General features: G+C 39.5%; 1 protein-coding gene across 1 annotated transcript in view; it reads right to left on the reverse strand.

Annotated features, from left to right (window-relative positions):
- The window catches only part of EHF (ETS homologous factor), a 52,563-nt gene extending 39,244 nt beyond the window's left edge, over positions 1-13,319 (reverse strand). Inside the window, exon 1 of the mRNA XM_053388171.1 lies at positions 13,208-13,319. The gene's annotated coding sequence lies outside the window, so the exon portion shown is untranslated. The remainder of the gene's footprint in view (positions 1-13,207) is intronic.
- Between the last annotated feature and the right edge of the window lie 940 nt (positions 13,320-14,259).

Raw genomic sequence — 14,259 nt, forward strand, 5'->3', positions numbered from 1 at the left:
ATAGGAAGGTAAATCCTACATTTACTCATCTGTGTTTGTAATCATGTGGTCAGGAAGCTAGAATCAGAACAAGCTCCAGGTAATGAGGCAACAGATTGTCAAAGAGCCCCCTCAAGCTTCGTTTTCCACACACACCTAGAACAGCAGTGGGGGGCCATTTTCCCCAAACCATGCCCACCCACCATCTGCTGTCAGGTAATTGACAGGTGGGAGGCACCATCCACCTGTAAAAATCGCCTACTGGGGAGCTCTGGATTTGGTCTGCTGGGCTGAGAAGGCTCCCTAGAACATATGAATAAAGAAGAAAATGGAGAGTGGACTGGATTCAGCTTTTAGCTGAAGCCAGCACAAGAACTCTTGCTAATGCAATGGTGATTCTCCCTGTCTTCTGCCCCTGTGTGCCCCTCCAAACCGATTTTGGATGGTTGGGAGGACCCCCCCTAGAAAAGTGCCTTGGAGGGTTAGAGGAGAGTTTGTTCCATAGAGCAAGCAGAAATGCTTGCACTGATAGAATGATCTCCTTAGTTCTATGTTAAATTCCACCCCGTGTTTTCTCTTAACATTACGTAACCACAGCCGGGACAATTGGTTTCCAGGCAAAGTCTGTAGCCAATTATTCATAGCTACATACCTGCATTTTCCACAAATAACATTTGTGCTCAAAGTGATTTACTGGGGGAAACGATTTACTGGAAATAAGCAGTCTACAATAATTGCACATGATTATAACGCATGACAGAAGTTGTATTATCACTGCAGCATAACACAAAACAACTCAATAATTAGCAGTTCATTTAAAATGCAACAAAAAGTGAGCCTAAAGCTTACCAACAGGACAAGTGACAACAGTGAGCTTCACGTCCCAAGTAGATCCAAAGCAGGCCCCGCCAACTCCAGCAAAAAAAAGAATATTTATACCTAGACACAACAGGCCAGAGAAAAACACCAGCTCTCTCAGGAACGCTCCTAGGGCCAAAGGGTGGGGCGAGCCAGGAGGAAACAGCCACCGCCAGATGGCAAGCATGGAGTCAGTCATTCTTTCCTCCTCCCTATGAGCACCAACACCTGTCTTTCCAAATACTAAGGTACTAGTGCTACTGGCAACTCTACGTACATTCAAATCCCAAGCTGGCAAAGCAGCAAAAAAGGAAAAAACAGGCCAGGAAACGCCAGCAGCTGATCTAGACATCATATCCCAGATTCTTACTGTAAGTGTGTTTATGTCGGAGATAACTGACCGCATGTACAAAGTGGAAGTGAAGAAAGCAGCGCTTCTGTCTGGGCTCCTGTCTGGGCTTCAGCAGGTGCCTGATTGTCAAAATGTACTCTATGCGCATGAGACTGGAGCTTTTCAGTACATAGAACAAATTCTTCTAGGGTGGCAAGCTCTGTCTCTAGCATATGCTTCTGTAGCCGCCTGCCATAAACCCACCTCTGATGTACATTCATTCTGTGTGTGTTAAATGCCCCAAAGGCATGAGCCACATCTTTGCACTATTGGCAAGATTCTCTTGGCCAAGCGGGATAGTAAATTATAACAAAATCCAGCCAAAAAATAATTAAAAGATGGTCATACTGTTGAAAGGAAATTACTTAAGACTGGTGGTGAATTTTTGCATTCCAGTGAATGGTTAATGTAACAATGTCTCCCAACTACTGGGATGTATATATTTGTTATATTTATATTTTGTGCTTCCCAAATAGAGTTCAGAGCAGTATTTAACAGTAACCCTGTAAGATAAATTAAGTAGAAAGACAGTGGTTGTCCTCTTTCAGTGTTGGATTGCTTAAGCGCCACTGAATATGTACTGGATTGTAGCCTTAGTGATTTGTCTGAGGCCACCCAGAGGGCTTCATAGCTGAACAGAGTTTTCCGTGTTACTATGCTGTTTCAGGTTACTGGTGAACAGAAGTGGTTTTGCATAAAACAAATTCCATCTTGCACCATTGCATCAAGATTCCTTATATGCAAGAGGGGGCTGGATGAGGCCACTGGACTGAAAGCCCCCTGCATTCCCCACTACACAATCTAATAAACTGGTGTATCTATTTTACCTGGTGTACAGAATTTTAGGAAACCTAGTTCTGAAAACTAGGGATTCCTAATAGAATGCTGAGGACGTCATCAAACAACATCAGACAACTCTAAAATCCACAGTGCAATTGCACTCTCCAACTACTATACTTACTTTTAAATACTCAAATTATTTATTGGTTTTTCTCAGAAATTATGCCTCATCAATTTGATTTGGGTCAAACTGGCCCTCAAGCTCACTTACAAGCCATAAAAGATGCATAGATACATATAAAATAATTGAGAGTGTGTATGTGTCAGTAGAGTATATGCTTGTAGCAAAATGAAAATATATTTACAATTCACCCAAAGGATGTGTTTCAAATTAATTGAAAAACTGTCAGCTGAGATTATTGGGGCAGGGAACTTCAGAACACTGTTGCCACACTTAGAAAGGCCCTGTCCCTTCATAAATACTTTGAGGGATGTTTTCACTATAGCTATGCCAAATAATACTAAATATTATAAATATTACAAAGGTTCATTCCTGTGAAGAAAGGTTCAAACATCTGAACTTTGCATTCAAATGCCAGGGAGATTGTGCTAATGTTTCCTGTCTCCATACAGTCAGATGCTTGTATTTCTCTTTTTTTTTTTTAAATAATATTTATTAAGATTTTCAGAGATACAGAAAGAAAAAGAATAGAATACATTCAAAGCCTTCTTTTCAAACACCCTCTTTCCGGGACTCCCTCCTTCCCCCACCCCTACCATATTCCCCTATCATATTGTTGGCTCCACAAGTTCTCAGTTCTAATTAAAACTTAATTTGTTTAAACCATTATTCAAATTTAAATTTAAAATTATTCAGTCCTCGCCAGTACCCTTAATAAAAGACAAGAGTTCTCTCCCCAGGGCCCACCCCCTTTCCATTCCACAATTTCCCCTTTTTTTTAGTGATAAAGACACCTCACACAATAAAGAAATAAGAAACAAGAAATAAAAAATATAGTAAATGAAAAAAAGCCAATTCAAAAAATAGTTGACAAGCCTTTGGATTCTAGTTCTCCCCCCCCCCGTCCCCGGTTTAATTTCCCCCTGACCACTAATCCATATTGTCTGCCTGGAATTCTTAAAGTCCATAAATCACATTTTCCCCCCGATTCCTTGCTGGCTTTTTTCTTTTTATAATTATTTTTAAAGTTATTTTTAAACCATTTAATTTCCAATCTTTAATAAAGCTCCCCCCATTGTTCTTTCCAAGTTGTAGTCCAGTTTCCTCTTGTTCCGCTGCCAAAACGTTCTAATTCAGAAGTTTAGTAGGTCTGCAGGGATTATTGTTATTCAGGAACAAAAACATACGTTCAGTCCCTTCCTTTCTTCAATAGAAAATTCTATTGTTTAGCTAAACACCCTGTAGACACAATATTGTTTCCGTTTCGCAGCTTTCCCAGAAGATAACCAGTCCTGTAGAATTCCAATGGTATTTTTCCACTTACGACCTTCTTTGTAATGTCCCGAAACTCCTCTAGGGGGATTGTTGTAACTTTGTTTTCTCTAGTCCAAAAGTCCGATTGTTATCCATGTTTTCGCCATTTTATATCCAAGTTTTGACAAATTGTAACAAATTGTAACAAAATTAACCAGCAAAGTCCTCATAATCAAGTCCTCTTTAAATTTCGGACTTTGACAGCTACTTTGACAGCTGTCAAAATCTCCTTCGCTTTTCGCCAGGCTCTCTCCTCAATCACCCCGGTTCCCAGGGGGGGGGTTACGTTTTCCTTCTCCCTCAATTCTTCCTCCAGCACAGTTCTTGTAGTTTCCCATCGTGGAATTCTTAGTTCTTATCAGCAATTCAATTCTTTTTGGACCTTGGTTTCCCAGTCCTTGTTTTGGAAGGTTTACAGTAGGGAGGGGGACTGACTTCCTTTTTGGATCCCCCCCCCGCTCGTATCAAATCCGAAAAAAAAAATTCTTTTTTTCTCCTTTTAAACCCGGTTTCCAAATTACTCACGGGTTGTTGTTACAAATCCGAATTCTCAATGGAAGAAGTCAGCGCTCTCCGCCGGATGGCATGCGGCTTCGCTCGGCAGGGATAGCAGAGGACTCAAAGCACCACGCTTCTCCCCGGCACCCGATCCGTAGCCTTTAAAAAGGCTCCTTCACGAGTCGGGAGGGCGCTAGCAGTGCCAGCCGAGTCTCCATGTCCACGGCCTCCGTGGCCGTGGTTTTTAAGGGTCCCCGCGTCGCCGATGCGGTAGGACCCAGCCCCTGCCGAGCAGGCTCCCTCCGGAGCTCGGAGGGAGTCCGCCATTCGGCGATGGCGCCAACCCGGAAGTCCCAGATGCTTGTATTTCTCAAAGTTTCCTGAAGTTACACCACAAAGATGAACCAACAGAATTCTGAATCATTTATATGCAGTTGTGCAATAATAATTGTATGTTTTGGTCAAACCCATTACATTATAAAAAAAGAGACAATTATGTTGGGTACATAGGATTTTCTAACCACAACATCTTGGCTGATTTTTACACGGTCTTTAGATGACATGAGAGAGCAATTATACTGTATTATAAATTAGTCACTCGCCCAAACTCAGTTTTATATCAAAGCTGATTTAGGATTCATGCAAATTCAGGGTTGCATCTAACAACAAAAAGGTTTTACATATAGCTGAATCACTTTAAGAATCATCATATTAATATTTCCTGGCTGGATCTTTGGCTAAGAACATAAGAAAACAAAGGACACAAAACTAGGAACCTGAGCATGTAGGACTGTTGTGAAAAGATTTGTTCTCTTCTGGAGAATAAATTTTTCCAAGCAGAAACTACCATATTTTCATTCCCCACCCCCATCTTTTCCTCTGCCTGCTGAGAAACCAGGTTAATTCAGTTACCAGCAAGTATTGTGGCCTTTCTCCTTTATTTCCCCAAGTCATTGTGACTCAGATAGCTTCTACTGCCCCACATCTCAGGGAATGAAAGGTATGCATTTTATTCAATCTTTTCCTATTCAGAACAGCACCAAAATGTTAGTTGCTAGTATTCACGCTGGTCTGTAGGAAGAAAGCCTCTGGAGAGTGCATCATCTTTCCTGTCCTGTGTTCTTTTGAATTTCCATGTGCAGCAGCTGTAGTAGAATCTGAGGGTGCCTTCTGGCTTCATGATTCAGGAATCATGATGTTAACATTGATTTTTGCTAATAAAACTCCTTTGCTCTAATCTTTTTTCTTACTACAGTACAGATAAAGTACTAGCTAGAACCTTGCTCAAGTAACAAAATTTGAATATTTTCATTAGGATTACCTTAATTCTTACTAACTTCTTTCTATTTTAATTTGTTGGAAGCCACCCATAGTGGCTAGGGCAACCTAGTCAGATGGGTGAGTAGTAGTAATAATAATAATAATAATAATAATAATAATAATAATAATAATAATAATAATATAATAATAATAATAATGCTATATGGAACACCACCACACCACCACTTTGCTCAGGATTTCAGAATGAGGCATTTGTTTTGAGCAATCTCCTCAGCAGTATGCATAAAAGTTAAGACAAAGTTTCAAGTGAAGCCCTAGACAGCTCCATGCAGTGCTTAAGCTGGAGACTATATGGATGACATTCAATGATGTCCACCTGCTTACACAATGTAAATCAATATGTGCAAAGGGATTTCTGGTTACCCTTATCCCCCCTGCATGCCTTTACGGTCAGCTGCAGAGAGTCCTCCAACACTCCAGAAGAAAAGAGAACAGAGAAGCTTTGCTAGATCTTACCCCCAAAAGAGCAGATCGGAGGTGTTTCAGCAGCAGCCATCACCATAACTGTGTACAGTGGTACCTTGGGTTACATAAGCTTCAGGTTACATACGCTTCAGGTTACAGACTCTGCTAACCCAAAAATATTGCTTCAGGTTAAGAACTTTGCTTCAGGATGAGAACAGAAATTGTGCTCCAACGGTGGGGCAGCAGCAGGAGGCCCCATTAGCTAAAGTGGTGCTTCAGGTTAAGAACAGTTTCAAGTTAAGTACGGACCTCCGGAACGAATTAAGTACTTAACCCGAGGTACCACTGTATATGTGAAGTCGGTATCACTCGTTTTACTCCTTAATTCCTTTTCCTCCAAGAAGCTTGGAAGAAACCACACAGCATTTTCTCCTTATCCCTTATAGTTCCTTTTGAGTCTATATCTGATAGTTTTATAAACATATAGTTGATAGACTTTGAAAGCTTCTTGATCTTTGAATTTAGAATTGCACTCCTGCCATCACACTCGTCATCTGTTCCAAATGAGGAAATAAATGCATATTTATTTTAAATTAGAAATCCAGTAGTTGCGTCCAATGGAAAATGGTTCTTTTTATATAAAACAGGATAGTTAATTACTCCATTAGTTGACAAGCCATGTTTTCAACTACACTTCCTGTTTAATGCACCTGTAACCTAAGCATGCTGCATTCTACATATAGTTTGGGGTTTGATTATGAAAGAATGTCACAACAATACAGTAGTAATATATTATAATACTAAAGAAGTTTGAATTACATTTTTCCAAGTTACATCACCTTTACCTAGATTCTGTTTACAGCTGTTCATTTTTATTTAACTATGTCTTTGCAGGACTACATCCAAATCATTTGTGTCTCATTCCAAAACATTTGGGCAATCAGAATTTCTGGAAAATAGGTAGCTATCTGCATAGGACTGTAACGACATGATAAAGTTAGATAACAAGAAGCTAGGAAGGTGATTTATCTTCTTTCTTCTTTGGTGATCACTCATAGCCGAGTAAGATTGTCTTCCATGAACATAGTCCAAGTCAGACTAAGTTGGTCAATCTAGCTCAATATTGGCTACACCAACCAGCAGAATCTCTTGGAGATTCAGACAGGAGTCTTTTCCAGCTCTACTAGACAGAATCTAAGAATTTTTGCATGAGCTCTACCACTGTACTGAGTTGTGACCCATCCCCTATATAAATTGCTTTATTAGGAGCTCTGGGTAAATTGTTTTCTTACTCCGGTTCAGATAGTTGTGTACTATGGCTTTTAAATTAGAGCCCTTAGCTGAGCAGAAAAGTTTCATTTCTGTGCAATGTTACCCACTATATATAAAATATCCAACTTCTTGATACTGAAGTTGAAGCAAATGCTTCAGGAGACAGAGTCCACAGATGAGCAGATTCTGGTGTAGATCTTTATTTTGAGGCAAAAGCAAGGCAACCACCTTAGGCAGCAGGGTCCACCAGGGCAGCAGATCCAGTTGTCAATCTTTCTTCCCCACTTGTTCCTGTTGTAGATATTCCTTGACCCCTTCTTCACTGGCCATTTTGGAGTCCATTTGAGGTGCCAAAATGCCTTGGGTGTACCCTAGTCTGTTTGTACTTGAGTTCACTGAAATCAATAGGTTACCAACTTTGCATAGGATTGCAGCTTTAATTGCATTTCTTCTACTCACACAACATGCCTTAGAAGACACATCAGCTCACAACTATGCAGTCTAGAAGAGGCTGTCACATTATTTTTCCTTTGCCCATCTTTGAAGGCACCTTGCAATTATATGTTTCCCATCGCTGAAACAGTAATAGATGGTACTCTTCCACTTGAGAACATTATTGTGGTCCTTCAGATGCCACCCTCTTGCCTGCAGGATATCAAAGAGGAAAAAATCTAACCCCACCCAGACACAAATAAGTATTTGTACTAATGCTTTGAGGATGCAGACTGAGCCCATTTCATAGCTGCAGTCAAATGAGACAGATTTGCATAGGGAATGAAATGTGTGGCCCTTAATTTGGAATGGGGTATTTGGGATTTCACAAGCTAAATGAGGGTACAACTGATATTTTTTTAAAATATTGATGCAATCAAACAAATATGATTGAAGTCCGTACAACAGAGATCTAAATTAGGTTATATCCATATATGCAGGGAATGAACTATACTTTTAAAAGTATTATCTTCAGCAATGAAGCTGTTATTATCACTGTTGACATTTACTGTATGAGGTCAACTTCTATGTATCTAATTTGCTTAATGGTGTTTACTTTGTGCCTTTAAAAGCTGACCAAATAACACAACTACTTGGAGTTATATATGCTTTCTGAGAACTAGAAATACAGTTAACCTTACAATAACCTTTCTTTATGTGTGCCTTGATCTAGGGACCTGTGTGGCTTTCCTTGTTCATTTAGAGAAGGCAGCTAAATATTTGCAAAGAAAAATTAGCATGGAGCTGACCAGTCAATTGGAATTAATAGGGGAACTAGACATAGGGAATTAATAGGGAAACTAGACATGTTTTTATATGTCCATCAAATAGCATATGTTCACAAGACATCACAAATGAAAGCACTCATGGAAATTATCTAATTAATTCCCTAGTTTAAACATTTCTTTTTGAAAAATGGCCTAGCTAATTTTTTAGCTGTCAAATTTTAACTTTTAACCATTTCATGAAATACTTTTCTACAATATAAGTTAAGCCTATTTTAAAAAATGAAATGAAATGAAATCCAGCTTTCCAAGAGTTTTCCCTGACACAGCTGTTCTTTAGTACTTCAGGGACTTTATATCAAATGGCAATATTTCTTTATTGAAACTCTAGGCGTTATTGCTTGAAAGACAAAAAGTAGTGCTCCTTCCCGATATGGTATCTTAAGCACAACACATCTCAGAGTTCCTTAGTTCATGATGACATTTTCTTTTTAAAAAAGAAAAAGGTTTTTTTTTTAACCATTACAATAAATCATTTTCCAGTTAATTAATACAATGCACCTTCAAACCAAGGAAAGCAAAGAATATGGTTTAACATCAACACCAAAAAGAGATGAAAAATGCTCATTTCTCAGTCAATTTGTTCTCAATCACATTATCTTTTGCTCAGACATACTGTGTTATTGCTGTATTTATAATGTTGAGGAGCAGATAGTTTCACCACCCCTCCACAGTCAGGGGTTGGTGGCCATTCGCACATCATCCACATATCCTTCAAAACAATTCATAATAATAATTTGGTTTTCTCAGTATTTCATATCCAGTAATGTAGCCCAAAATTTGCCTCCAACAACCTTGAATTTTTTTTCTATATCCTCTATATCCTGTACAAATAATCTGCACCACATCTCCAAAAATAGTCATGGGACAGCTTATATACGTGTTTCGGCCCCATGGGTGAAGTCTTAAAATAGTTATGTTTCAAATTCATTGCTATGACTACTTTACAAATTCTGTCCCCTGTCCACTGGTGCACACACACACACACACACACACACACGTTTGCAGAGGTCAACAGAGTAGTCAGCTGAATGCAGGAGAGAAAACAAGCAGAAGCAAACAGAAATATGGCCCCCAGAAAGAGTGGGAGCCTTTTTTGCTGATAAATTTACAGACCCCAGAAAATAGGTCAGAAAATAAGCTACATTTAATTTACAAGTGTATAAGTCTATTCAAGATTTATGCCAGTATTATTTTTTGTGATAAAAATTATTTCAGAATTGTACACATTTTAGAGTAGTGCTAAGTTTCCTGCAATATCATCATTTGCGGGTCTTTTTTTCCAGCTGGAACTCACTGGAATTCAGTTCCGGCACCTCAGGTGGATGCCATTGCCATTATAAGAGAACAAGAGGTGAGTTCCAGCACCTCTTTTTCTAGAAAAAAACCCCAGTTCTGATCATTGGGTATTATAATACATGCATCACAACATTTCATTATTGAAATATGTGTGTGTTTTTGAAATGTATGTTAAAAGTGCCTCTTTGCAAGACATAACAGTGCCCTTTCAAATTCACCTCCTTTCCCTCATGAAAATTGATCCTTAAAAAATGTCCCATGCATCGTGGCTTAGGCAGCTTAGTCCTCAATGGCCTCTGCCCATGCTGCATTAAAACCTAGCTTTGTACAATTATGTCACATTTGTTTCCAAAGGTCTTAAGATCCTGGCTGTACGCAAGAGCAATCCTAAGAGTGCATTCCAAAAAATCCCCCTGAAATCACTTGCATTTACTTTATAGGTTGCAGCCAAAAGCCCTTTTAATTCACCCTCTCCTCAAAAACAGACAAGCTGAGTTCACAAGGCCTAGTGCTGCATCTGGATATGGAAAAGCCAAACTCACGTTCTTGCTCAGCTATGAAGATGACTGAGTGGTCTCAGGTGTCGCTATCTCAACATAACTTAGCCTCCCTACCTGTAATTCTTGGGAAATGGAGGAGAATTGCAATAACATAGTGCCAAACATATCAGAGGCGACTAAAAGCTTGCTAATTTGCGGCCTTCGTTCCAGGTTTTGATGAACCTGAGGAAAAAGTAAATTCCAAAGCTGGGGAGCAGTTGCCAAGAAGACCTCTCTGCATACCCTTACTTGACAACCTCTGCACACAGAAAAACACCCCCAGTGGCTTGGGAACGGCTTTTCCATGGTGTGAATTCGCAGTGCTTGAGCGAAAATTGCAATTATGCAGGCAGGGCAAATCATGTGGGCCTTTACCGCCCCATAAGCCCCCTTTTCCAGCAATTCCGGTTGCTGGGAGTGAGTGGGGTAGATAACATAACAACCAGCTGATTGAAATGTATTTCTCCTTGCTGGAGACAAGTTAGATTTCATAGATGTCTCCCTAGACTCCTGTCTCTAGTTGTTCACAATCTGACTTTTAAACAAATACTATTAGAAAAGTCCACAGTGTTCTGATGATTATATTTTGTAGTAGAATGTCTCTATTTTCTGAGGAACATTGGAGGGTATGCAGTGGCGTAGCGTGGGGGTGCAGGGGGGGCCGGCCGCACCGGGCGCAACATGTGGGGGTTAGGGTTAGGGGGCGCAAATCCACGGGTTAGGGGGCGCAAATTACTTGCCTTGCCCCGGATGCTGACAACCCACGCTACGCCACTGAGGGTATGTTATGCTTATTTCCTCTGATGGTGCATGATCATTGGGCATATTGGGGAATTGTGTTTTCCAGGATTAATAGAGCATATGTCACAGCAATTTTTCATACACAATGTGATCTCCTATTTCCTTGTAATCCCTTTCTTTGCTTTTTCTTCACAGTACTCTATCAGTCTTCCTTTGTGATCAATTTAAGAGTTTGCGGGGAGAAACCGTGTGTCTGTGCAATACTACTTAACAAATGTGTCAACTTTATCATAAAGAAGGTTATTGGTTTGGGGCAGTTATGTTGAAATTCTAAACTAATTGACCACTTTCAGTGAAAACAGTTTTTTTCTTCTTTTTTTAAATGACTGTTTATCCAAGTGAAAATAAAATGGGGGAACCAGTTACGCTACCCTGAGATTGGAAGAAGGATAGGAAAAGAAAGAAAGAAAGAAAGAAAGAAAGAAAGAAGCCTGTGGTTTAGCTTGTAAACAGTGCCTTACAGTGCAAATCCATGTATGTTTATTTGGAAGTAAAACTGTGTTCAGTGAAGCTTAAGCCTTTGTAAGCATGTTTAGGATTACAACCTTATTCATGTTTACTCCACCATCCTATTAATTAACTCAGTAATTAACTTCACTATATTAGATAAGACTTACTTCTAGATAAGTGTTCACACAATCACAGCCAAATTTGCATTTGCTGCTGGTCAAAAGAAGAACAAAAAGAGAATGGGAAATAGAACATCTTCTACCGGATAAAAAAGAGTGACTAACTACTTCAGTTTTAATCTTTGTTTTCCGCTTTGTATCTGCACACATTGTGTTTTTGTGCTATTCCAAAAAAAAAAAAATGCATATCACAGCTGAAGCTATTTTACTCTTTTGCATTTATTTTCTATAACAAGAAGCCTGCATGCCTTTCATTATACCACTTGACATAGAACACTTCTTAACCACCAGCACAATTGATAAGAATACAACTGTGGTTAATAAAAAGAAGGGGTTAGGTTAAAATATTGGCCAGTTAGTTATATCTTAATTTTATGTACTCAGGTTTTCTCTTTGGTACACCAAACAGTGTATTCTAGATTAATCAAGCATTAAAAAAAACCTGCACGTATATGACTGAGGAGTTATTGAACAAGTTAAAGTGCCTATTCAGCATATATAATATGTACCTCAATTTGTGCAGTTTGCCATTACAGAATTGCAAGTAGAAAAGAATATTTTAAATAGCACTACTGTCATTGATTCATGGTTATTCAAACTAAATGTCAATGAAAGCCAGTGGAAAGGAACACACCAATACAGCCAGTTGAAAATTCTGAAGATCATAACTTTGTTTATACTCTATTCTTATATTCAGAAACTCAAAGAATGTTAACCTATTACTATAAGAGCATGGATTCAACATGGTGACCTGCCACTGAAGAAGTGGAATTTGGCTTAAGAAATGAATAATAACTGACCAAGATCGTTGTGAAACCTTGTGTAAATTTGTTGTCGATCAACACAGCACAGGAGTGAGACAATTTCATGATACGAAATTATTAGTAGCTCTGGTTATAATAGCAATTGGGCGATAGGGAACAATCTGGAAACTGGACCCAGAAGCCCAATTGAAGCAGACCAGTGGTTTTGTGAGAACATTACAACATCTCCTTCACCAGACAGGCAATCAATATATTTGTGGATGATCAGCAACAATATTATATTCAGCAGGCCTGATTACAATGTCCATACTTCAATGCTAACCCACAAATATAATTTGAAACCCTTGAGAAATTAGGAGCAACTCAGTATACAGAAGCTGGCATGCCCACAATTGGGGTGCCCGGTCCTAAATTAACATATACTTGAAAACATATAGAATTGTTTACATTTCATCTGAACATTAGCCTACTTTACCTTACTAAATCAGGGCTAATAGCACAATAATCATTGTAACTAAAGGCAGGAGATATCAGTAGTAGTAGTAGCAGCAGCAGCAGCACTAGTAGAACAACTTTAAACAAAAACAAAATGCCCACTGTCCTGCTGGTTGAGCCAATGAATCCTGCACGTCATTAGGATATTTTAAACCCATTTATTTTAATGGGATTTGAGCTGCCCGTGCGTAGCCAAAATCTCTTAATGAGAGCTTTTCAACACCCTTTGATCAAAACATTTTAGTTGCGTTTTTCAAGGCAAGGGTTGGAACATCATCGTTATGCCAGAGATTAGTTCATACTTGTGCACCTCTAGATTTTATCCCTAGTGGCAGAGTTTTTTGTTTAAAATGAGCTGAGCAGCACGCAGTTCAAAGCCCTTACCTCATTTAGCTGCTGGTTCTGTTGGGGAAATCCTTTAGCTGCAGCAGCGAAAAGACTGATCAGATGTTATGCCAGATGTTAGGTACACATAGGTGGCAGGCTATCACTTCAAAAAACCTCGCAGCAGTGAAGGCAGATGCTTGTGATATGAATTTTAAAACATATTTTAGAATGTTTAGCTGGCCAATTGTGGAATTCCTTAGGTCACTTCCTGTTATTCTGATTGGATCGTCTAAAATAAAACTTTAAAAAACTCCACAGGGATTGCAAACATTTGCATACAGCCAGCCAACTCACACCTTCCCGCACAAACAAAACAAGTCTAACCAGGTTACACTTCTGTCCCAAGAACAAAAGAGAAAGAGCCCTGTTAATGGATGAGGCATTGGTTTCGTGTGTGTGTGTGTGTGTGTGTGTGTGTGTGTGTGTTTTTAAGACGATCCCATTTATTTTATTTTATTTTTGCTAAGGACAAGTTATTTCAGGCAGTTAATATAACCTGAAGAAAGAAAAGCAAACTCCAGAAACGTGGCCATCATTTCTGACAGCTCAAACCGGCTTGGGGGTGGGTGGGGGAAATAACCAGAAAACGAACAGTATGGAATAGATTTGCATTAACTGCAAGCTCAAGCAAATGATCCAGCATTGAAGGATTATCTTTCTCCTCCCTGGTATTCACTTACCCTCATTGAACTAAGTCATATATTAGAGAGTTTGTCTCTGTGCCTTTCCTTTGCCCATATTATTTCTGTGTGCGCACACCGCAAAGGCACGGTAGAAAACAGAACAAAACAAAAACTTGGCACAAACTGAAAACTGCATACCTGCACAAGGAGTGACTGTGGATGTGGCAATCAATGCACAAAGGGGCAGCCAGAGTGTCAGACTTGTGTCGGTGTCCATGGTGCTTTTCAGATTCTACCCAGCCTCTGCTATCTGCTCAGAACAGAGCCAGTTTGTACATTGCTTTGCCAAGCCCTGGCCATGCAGCACTGGGTCCATGAGAAGCTCCACACAGTTGGTACTCTTCAAATGGATTTAGAAGTAGCTGC

The sequence above is a fragment of the Podarcis raffonei genome, chromosome 1, assembly GCF_027172205.1.
Source record: "Podarcis raffonei isolate rPodRaf1 chromosome 1, rPodRaf1.pri, whole genome shotgun sequence".
NCBI lineage: Eukaryota > Metazoa > Chordata > Lepidosauria > Squamata > Lacertidae > Podarcis > Podarcis raffonei.